Genomic DNA, 10422 nt, shown 5'->3' on the forward strand with positions numbered 1-10422 from the left:
GAGGTATGGTATTATGTCATCTGCAAAAAAGGATAGTTTAACTTCTTCCTTCCCTATACAGATCCCTTTAATGTCTTTTTCTTGCCTTGTTGCCCTGGACAAGGTATATTGAAGAGGAGTGGAGACAGTGGGCATCCTTGCTTTTTCCTGATTTTAGCAGAATTGCTTGTAGCTTTGTCCCATTAAGTATAATATTGGTTATTGGTCTGTTGTATGTGGCTTTTATTGTTTTAAGGAATGTTCCTTCTATTCCTATTTTCTCCAGAGCTTTTAAATGAATAAATGTTGTATCTTATCAAAAGCCTTTTCTGCATCAATGGAAATAATCATGTGGTTCTTGACCTTGGATCTGTTGATGTGATGGATTACATTTATTGATTTACATATGTTAAACCATCCCTGCATCTGGGATGAAGCCTATTTGGTCATGATGTATGATATTTTTTTATATGTTTCTGGATTCTATTGGCTAGACTTTTCTTAAGGATCTTTGCATCTGTGTTCATCAAGGAGATTGGTCTGCAGTTCTCTTTTTTGTTGGGTCTTTGCCTGGTTTGGGGATGAGTACAATATTGGCATTGAAGAAAGAGTTTGGGATAACTCCCTCTGTTTCTATTTCTTGGAAGCATCTGAAGAGTATGAGTATTAGTTCCTCCTTAAAGGTCTTATAGAATTCTTTAGTGAATCCATCTGGTCATGAGCTTTGACTTGTCAAGACTTCTAATTGCTTTCTCTATCTCATTGTACGATATTGGCTTATTTAATTGACTTATTTCTTCTTGAGTCAGCTTGGGCAACTTGTATTTCTCTAAAAATTCATCCATTTCTGCTAGGTTTTCTTTCTTTTTGGGGGGGGCCTCCAGTCATGAGGTTTGAGCCTGGGCGCTGTCCCTCAGCTCTTCAGCTCAAGGCTAGCACTCTACCACTTGAGCCACAGTGCCACTTCCAGCTTTTTTCTTTTTGCTTATGTGGTGCTGAGGAATCAAACCCAGGGCTTCATGCATGCAAGGCAAGGGTTCTACCACTAAGCCACCTTCCCAGCCCTAGGTTTTCTTTCTTTAGTGAATATAGTTTCTGGAAATAGTTCTTTATAATTGTTTGGATGTCTTGGGTATTTGTTGTAATTTTTCTCATGGCATTCCTGATTTTATTGATTTGGGCTTCCTCTCTTCTCTTTTTAGTTAATCTTGCCAATGGTCTATCAATTTTATTAATTTTCTCAAAAAGCCAGCTTTTGGTTTTATTAATTTTATTTATAATTTCCCTAGTCTCTATCTCATTGATTTCACTCTTAATTTGGTTATCTGGCTTCCTCTAGTAACTTTAGGTTCAAATTTTTCCTGCGTTTCTAGCAGTTTTAATTGCAACATAAGATTATTTACTTGGTCTGTCTCTATTTTCTTAATGTGTGCACTGAGAGAAATAAATTTGCCCCTGAGGACTACTTTTGCCATATCTCACAGGTTTCTCTGTGATGTGTATTCATTTTCATTGAATTGTAGTAACTTTTTAGTTTCTTCTTTAATTTCTTCTTTTACCCAGGTGTTGCTTAGAAGTGTGTGGTTCAGTTTCCATGTATTTGAGTAATTTCTATGGTATGCTTTGTTATTGAGAACTAGCTGGATTCCACCATAGTCTGATAGGATACAGAAGATTATGTCAATCCCCTTGTATTTGCTTAAATTCCTTGTATGAACTATGATATGGTTTATTTGGAGAAAGTTCCATGAGCTTCTGAGAAGAATGTGCACTGTGTCATTTTAAGGTGGAAAACTCGGTAGATGTCAATTAGATCCACTTGAAATATGGCCTCACTGAACTCGGTGGTTTCCTTGCCAATCCTCTAGTTGATAGACCTGTCCTTTGGTGAGAGTAGGGTATTAAAGTCCTAGTATTATAGTATTTGTATCTATTCTATTCTGTAAGTTTGAGAGTATTTGCTTCACTTATTTGGGGCATATAATTTGGTAATGGTAATTTCCTTTTCTTGGATTATTCCTTGTATTAATATGCAATGTCCTTCTTTGTCTTTTTTCTATTGATTTTAATGAAAAGTTTATTTTGTCAGATATCAGGATAGCTACTCCTGCTTTCTTACTGGGGGCATTTGATTGGTGGATCCTTTTCCAACCCTTCACTCTGAGTTTGTTTGTATGTTTGGCTGAGAAGTGGGTCTCCTGAAGGCAACAGATGGATGGGTCATGTTTTCTGATTGAGTCTGCAGTTCTTTTTCTTTTGATTGTTGAAATAAGTCCATTAATATTTAAGGTTATTATAGAGAGATGCATTGTGGTTTCTGTCATTCTCTGTTTTCCTAAGTTTTTCTTCTTTCCTTTCCTCCTGTGCTTACGAAGTTGTACTTCTAGTGATATGAGTCTGATGAAGATCCCTGTTCTTGATTTCTGTCTTCAGGTTGTGTTCTCTTCTTAATATTCTTTGTAATGCTGGCTTATTGTTTATTAATTCGGCTAGTTTTTCTTTACTATTAAAAATTTTAGTATCTTCATGGAATGTGAATGCTAGCTTTGCTGGGTATATCATCTGGGCTGGCAGTTATTGGCTGTGAGGGTTCGTACCATACTTTCCAGGTCTTTCTTGCATTCTGTGTCTGTGTGGAGAGATCTGCAGTGATTCTGATTTTTTTCCCATTGTAGTATAGCTCCTTCTTTGTTTTTGCTGTGATGCAAAATTGTTTCTTTATTATTAAGATCTATCAATTTTTACTATTATGTGCCTAGAAGTGTTTCTCCTGGAATCCTGCTTGTTAGATTTTTCTATAGGGTTGTTATGTAAGTAAGGTGTTCTCTTTTAAGATGGGGGACATTTTCATTGATAATCTTGCTGAATAGGCATTGCCTTCCTTGCTTTCATATTCCTCACCTTCGTCTACTCCAATTATATGAAGGTTAAATTTCTTGGCACTGTCTGCTTGCTCTTGAATTTCCCTTTGGCATAATTTAAGTGATTTTTTCCATATCTGTGATTTTCTCCACTTGCTACATTTTGCCTTTGGTATCTGATATTCTATTTTCCATTTCATTCACTATGGCTTGTGGTTTGAATGGAGGAAATTGAGCCACTTATGGCTTCTATGTTGGCTCTCAGAGTATTAATCTCATCTCTTAGTGAGATGTGCACTGAATCTATTTTTGCATGCAGCTCCTGTTTGATATTTTGTTTCTGTGTTCTTTAAATTTCTGATCTCTTTCTCACTTTAATTCTTGAGTAATTGCCTCCAGCATCTCTTGGATGTAGCATTTGTCTTTCCTTCCTGCTTTGCTTCCACTGGGGCTCTCCCCTGGGTGGCTGCTGGCTTTTGGGGTAGCTTGTTGTCCTGGGTGTTGATAGATCTTGTAATTTTTCTCTGTGATTTTCACATGGGGATTCAGGGATTATTGGAGAGTAATCTGAAATTCTGACTGTTATGGTCCATAGATGCCTGTCTTTGCTTGGTTTTGGCTTGGTTTCTGAATCAATTGATGAAGCTTGCTCTGAGCCCTGGGTTGGCTGAGAGATTCTGTACCTGGTGTCAGTTCTGTTGGGGGAGAGGCCGACCTCCACTGCTAGTCTGACCCACATAGGATTCGCAGCTGTTTTTTGGAAATCACTGGCAGTTCCTGCCTCTAGCCAAGGACTGAGAAGCCTAGACTGTTCCTGCTTACTCCTACAGGTGCTCTGGGTGTGCTGGTTGTACTCTACCAGTTGTTGGAGTCTGTTATGAGTTCCTGATTATATTTAGGTGCTGGCGGCCTGAGATGTCCATTTCCTAACCTAGGATATACAGGTCAGGTTCCTGTTGGGTTTGGGCTTCTGGTTCTCTTGCCCTGGACGCACAGGTCTTTTGCCATCATGGGCATGATTCCCTGGGGGTGCAGTTCCCTGCTTTTCTCCCTCTGCTAAGTAAAGTGTGTGCTCAGCTTCTGACTTCAATTGGGACTGACTTGTGCAGCTCAGGCATCTTATCCCCCAGCCTGCCCTGGCTCCTGAAACTGTACCTGGGGCACCCGGTTGGAACCATGATGCTGGGTATCCCACCTGGAGTATGCATCCTGAGGTACACAGTTTGGATTTCTTCCGCTGCTGGCTGCTGTGGCCACAGGCACTGTTCCTGGCTTGGGTATTTAAGCTCCCTCCCAGGGACATTCTTGATCAAGCCTGGCAGGCTGGATGTGCTCCCTGAGCTGGTGGGGCACTTGAACAGTTTCCAGTTTTAGTGGGACCTGTAGTACAGGTGTTGGGGTGGGTGTCTGAGTCAAGCTTTGGGGGTTACTGCCAGCACCGTTCTCCCTTGAGAGGGGATATGCTGTCCCCTGTGGGGTACTCATTCTGGAGCTAGTTGGGAACTCTCCAGCTGTGCTGTGGCAGGGTACTGTTTCTGTGCAATGCAGGTCACTAGTTGCCACTGTACTCTGCATTGGGTTGAGATGCTTGTGGGCTCAGCCAGGTGGTGGTGGTGGCTCTGGGTCAGTGTCTCTTCCTATCTCTGCCTCTGTTGATGCTGTCTGGATTGGCTCTGCAGGCTGTGCTGGCCTCTGGCTGTGTGTGTGTGGGGGGGGGTCTTCATGCAGGTTCTGAGCTCCGAGGTTTCTGCCTCTGTTTTCCTTCTCTGGGTCAGCACCAGCACCTCGGGACTCTTCTGTACTGGTGTCCTATGGGCAGTCCCCTGTAGTTCTGGGGTTCCCCCCACAGGACCATAGGGACGAGTCAATGACTTTCTTCTTAATACCACCTTTTCCTTATTTTTATTGGCATTTTTTAGTTGAACAAAGGGGTTTAATTGTGACATTTCTATATATCTTTATAATCAACATTGATCAAATCCATTCCCCCCAGCACTCTCACTCATGTCTCATCCATTCTTAGAATAAATGCAACAGGTTTCTTTATTTCTATTTTCATACACAATATATTTTTTAACTTTAACAATATTCATACACACCTCCATAAACTTCCCTTTCATGTTCTCATTCTATAGGGTTTCTTTCATTTCTAAAGTTGCTTCCTTTGTTGTGCTGAAAAATTTTGACTTGCTGTAGTCATGATTTGCAATTTGTGTTCTTCTTTCTGAGTAATTGAGGCTGTTTTTAGAATATTTCCTATATGTATTGCTTCAAAAATTTCCCTTACGTTTTCCTTTAGCACTTTTTTTTAGTGGTCAAAAAAATTTTGGTACATTGTAGAGCACATGGGCAGCAAAGATGGTGCTGAGAGGGAGTTGGGTGAGCAGAGCCAGATTTGCTTTACATTCAGTGCATAACCAGCCTGTGGAAGCTTAGGTGCATGATAGGGTGTGACCTTGACAGTGATTGGTTCCTTTTCCTCCCCTGCCATGCCACCTGCTCTTTTTTGCTTTATAAAGGGCTTGCTCTGTGTTAATATTTCCTGCTTGACTTGACTCCCCGCTGCATCTGATTGTCTCCCGGGCTAAGGGAGGCTGGGGAACAGACAAGCGGCTGCACTTACCTTTCCTCAGACCCCATCCATCTTTCATGGGATGGACGAAGACCCGACATCTGGCACCCAATGTGGGGCACGAAAGGAAAAGATACTGGCCGAGGCTAAGTGGTCTCTCAGGGTAAGTGAAACCCTTAGTATGGGTAATGCTATCTCACAGAAGAAGGAGGAGGAGGCAACATTAGGCCTAGAAGGAGTAAAGGAGGACTTGGGAAGTGAGAAGGAAAAGGAATAGGTCAAGAACGCACTGAAACATGCACAGTGGAAGTTAAAACGAGGGTGAAGTTACCCCTTCTGACTCGGGTGCCCCTAATGGTCCTCAGACCCCTCCCTATTCCCCTGATTGGAGGGGAAGTATGGCACCCTAAGCGACCTGCGAGAGGTACCTGCAAGACCCGGACCCCTACCAACCTTCCATGGAGGGGCCGAGGGCTGGGGAAGTAACCTACTCGGAGGCCTGCCCTTTAAGGGAAGTGTCACCCGGAAGCCTGGACACTAGGCCACAGAATTTGCTTCCACAAGCATATCTTGTGAATCTGGCACCAGGAACTAACAGGCCCTTGGAATGGAATCCATGGGAAGCTAAGGATCTTAAAGAGCTCCACAAGGCAGAGAATAACCAGCAGGCTCAACCCACGATACCTATTACTTATGCCATGTTAGCAGGGACGAGAGAAGGGTACTCCACTGGCGTCCAACAGGCTGCAATACCTGGCCTTACCATGACCAGGTGAGGTAGGCAGGACTTGCTGCATGGTACAAAGTGAATGAAGGGCCCACTGAGTCCCCCATAGCAGAAGTGAGACAAAAACCTGGTGAGCCTCCAGCTGAGTTTGTAGACCCAGTCCAATAGAGTATTAACCGCAAGCTGCCCGCAGGGAATCTCTGAGATCAGTTTGTAAAGCTGCTGGTCTGGGAAGGGATGAATGCAGACCACCGCATGGCCTGCGCAGGATTGAGAGAGAGTTCCCTGAGCAGATGGGTGGTGGCCTCACAGGATGTGGGAACGCAACAGCACCAGTCCCAATCATTAGCTTTAGCTTTACAGGCTCAGACATCTGTAATGACTGAGGCTATTACTCAGGCGCTGGCAGCCCAGGGCCAAGGAACCCCAAGACCATCAGGGAGAGGGACTTGTTTTAAATGTGGGCAGGAGGGACACATTAAGAGGGACTTTTTACAACAATCCCCTGCCATCTGGGCTGGGGGAAGGGGGAGAAGGGGCCAAACTGCCCCCTACACCCAGCCCCAGGTGCAGGAAGGGATACCATTGGAAAAAGGATTGTAGATCCAAGTTTGATTTAGATGGGAAGCACTATCTGGGTGGAGCAGTAGCCATTGACCAAACCTAAACTGCAGAGTTTGTTTTAAATTTTCCTTGTTTTTCTGGACTATAGTAGAATGGCCTGAGTGTGGGGGCCCATGAGGATGCTCCGTGCCACATGTATGAAACTCCCAATACCCATGCTGCTCCCATGTTCTGAAGAGGATGACCTTATGAGATACTGACTTTTTTATACACCCAGGAATTAATTAAACTGCTTTGGACATTTCTAACTGTGGTGGGACTGATGTTTATTACTGTGCTAGGTGGGGATGTGAGGTAACTGGGACAGGCTCTTGGATCATGAACAAGGGCCCTCCCTATCCTTGTCTGGCGAATCTCACCCCCCAGACTTGCCTCAAACCCCCTGCGTGACCAATGCTATCCTTACCAATGTATTCCTGTTAAAATAACCTTTACAGAGGAGGGAAAAGGATAACTAACTGGGAGGTGGGTCTGCCATTAAAACAAAAAAGGGGGAATCTGTAGAGCACATGGGCAGCAAAGATGGCGCTGAGAGGGAGTTGAGTAGGCAGAGCCCAATTTGCTTTATGTTCAGAGCATAACCAGCCTGTGGAAGCTTAGGTGTATAATGGGGTGTGGCCTTGACAGTGATTGGTTCCTTTTTCTCCCCTGCCATGCCACCCGCTCTTTTTTGCTTTAAAAAGGGCTTGCTCTGGGTTAATAAATGAGTTTTCCTCTTGACTTGACTCCCTGCTGCATCTGATTGTCTCCCGGGCTGAGGGAGGCTGGGGAACGGGCGAGCAGCCGCACTTACCTTTCCTCGGACCCCATCCATCCTTCGCAGGATGAACCAAGACCCGACAGTATGTTTTTTTATTGTAAAAATGGTGTACAGAGGGCTTACAGTTACATGAACAAGGTAATGAGTACGTTTCCTATTGAGAATTGTTGCCTTCTCCTTTGTTCTTCCCCTACCATCCCTTTCCTCTCCTCCATAACTACCCCCTCCCACCCCACCTAAGTTATAAAGTTCGTTTTCAACATAGTGTTTTGTACATCTCATTGTTACAGTGGGTCAACCTGTATCCTTATTTAAGGATTTTGTTTCTTCCCTTCCCCTTCCGGAATTAGAGAAGTGTATATACAAGATGCCGGACATTGACATCATACATATGACCATATAAGATGATGTTAAGCAAAATGAACCCCAAGATAGGGGCACAGATATCTTTTTTATTTCTTGCTATTGTTTCTAATGTATTTATAATGTACCATGTGAATTTCTTTTGTTGCTTTGTATGTTCCACCCCCATAGTATAACCCCTATTTTCACTGTATTTTATGTTGGTGTCCTCTATCACTTTTATAGTTTCTGGTTTTATACAAAGATCTTTCATCCATCTCAGGTTGATTTTTTTATAGGATGAGAAATAGACATCCAGTTTCAGTCTTCTATATGTGTACATACAATTTTCTCAGCATCATTTGTTGAACACTCCCATTCCTATAATGTAAGTTTTGAGCATCTTTGTCAAAAATTAAGACTGTATCTGTACAGAATTTTATCAGGTTCCTCTCTGCTACTCCATTGTTCTGTTTCTATGCCAGTACCATTGCTATCTTCACAACTATGATTCTGTAATACAATTTGAAGCCTGGGTTTATGCTTGCCAAAGAGATGTTCTATCAGTTGAGCCATGTGACCCTTGCCCCAAAATATTGTTGTTATACATACAAGCTGTGATAATCTGACCAGTTGAAGAAACTAGTATGGTAATTGTCATGAGTATTTACTCTTCAGTACTACATGATTGTGTACATATTAAGCAATTCATAGGTATATAACCATAACTTTGTTCTTTTCTCTACTTGGAGATTATGTGTGGCTTAACTGGGCAAAGGGGTGGACTTACGATGGTGAATTTTAGGTGTCAACTTGACTAGATTAATAGATAACCAGATAGTTGGCAAAGCACTAATTATTCCCAAAGTTTATTACACAGAGTGCCAATTCATCAAAGGTAATTTGGCATTTGATTAGAATGATAAGGCTGCCAAGGTGTGCCAGGCATATCCCTGAGGGTGTTTCCAGAGGACTGGCCTGTTACTAAGTGGTCTTAATGAGAAAGATCCACCCTCTGTGGGGCAGGCACCATCCAATGGGGGCACAAACAGAATAAAAAGGCAGGGATAAAGCTATTTTCTCCCAATCCCCCATCTCTCTCTTCTAGACCTGGGACACTCTGCTGCTACCAGACATCAGAGCTCCAGGATCTCTACCCCTTGGGCTCCAGGACTTGCACAAGTGACTCCTATTTTTCCAATCCTTGGCCTCAAACAGAGATTTACACCATCAACTTCCCAGATCTGAGGCCTTCAGATCCAGACTGAACCACACTATCAGCATTATAGGACCCCAGGCTTGCACACAACCTGTGGTAGGACTTTTCAGCTACTACAATTATGTGAGTCAATTCTTGTGATAAGTCTCTTATATATCTATACCTATTTCTATATCTGTATTTGTTCATATGTATATATTGATAACCTATTCATCCACCCTAGAGAGCTCTGACTAATACGGTAGGAAGGAATTTAACACTTTGAAATGATTTTGCAGTACATTATCAGTGCAGATTCCTCATAAGATTTGTGAAGGAGAATTCTTTCTTCACTTGTGAGCCCAAATGGGACACTGAGATCGTTTTCCTTCAAGAGTGATTGACAGCAGTTTTGTGGAAAGTTTGACTCTTATCTTTAACAATCATGTGTTTCAGATACAATGGGTAGGTCCTTCTTTGTAAAGATCTTATTCTAGGATTTGAAAAAATAACCACAGAGTCACTCCAAGCTTTTTGGTGGTTAATTGGAGTTAAGTGTTTCAGGGACTTTCCTGACCAGGGTGGTTTGAACTGTGGTCCTCATATCTCAGCCTCCTGAGTATGACCCACCAGTGCCTGTATATAATTATTTTTAAAACTGAATTATAAGACAATATAAAAATTCTGGGATATTTCTAGTAAAGAACTTTTGGCTGCCTTGGAAATTCATGAAAACTTGTTCTAATTAAATGAGGCAACTTTTTCATGATCCTTATTAAATGACCACAACTTTGTTCTATATGTACACAATTATCCCGGGCTATCAGTGATTCAAGCCCAGATTCCAGGACCCTCACATAAACAGAATGTCGTATACTTTATATGTCATACATTTTATGGAATGTCACATACTTTATATAAAATTGTTTAATATTTGCATATAATCTATTTGATCCTCCAATATACTTTCAATCATATCTGGATTGTTTATAGAAGTTAATGTAATACAACTACCAGATCAATGGTTATATACTATATCTTTTGGAAAACAGTTACAAGAAAAAAAATCTGCACATATTAAATACAGATGCAGTTTTTCTTTTAATATTTTTAACCTGTAGTTGGTTGAATCTGTGGAAGCACAGCTCAAGTATATAGAAAGCCAATTGTGTGTATTTTGTACACACATTTAATATGTTCACATACAGATATATAGAATACTAACTGTATATCTAGTTGTATAAAAAATATGTATTTGTGTGTATTGTACATACATATATATGATGTAAATATTTGTGAGTATGTATGTATATATATAAACATAAGTTAACATAGCTATAACAGAAGCAAACAAACTTC

This window comes from Dipodomys ordii, unplaced genomic scaffold, assembly GCF_000151885.1.
Source record: "Dipodomys ordii isolate 6190 unplaced genomic scaffold, Dord_2.0 Scaffold57, whole genome shotgun sequence".
In the NCBI taxonomy this organism is placed as follows: Eukaryota; Metazoa; Chordata; class Mammalia; order Rodentia; family Heteromyidae; genus Dipodomys; species Dipodomys ordii.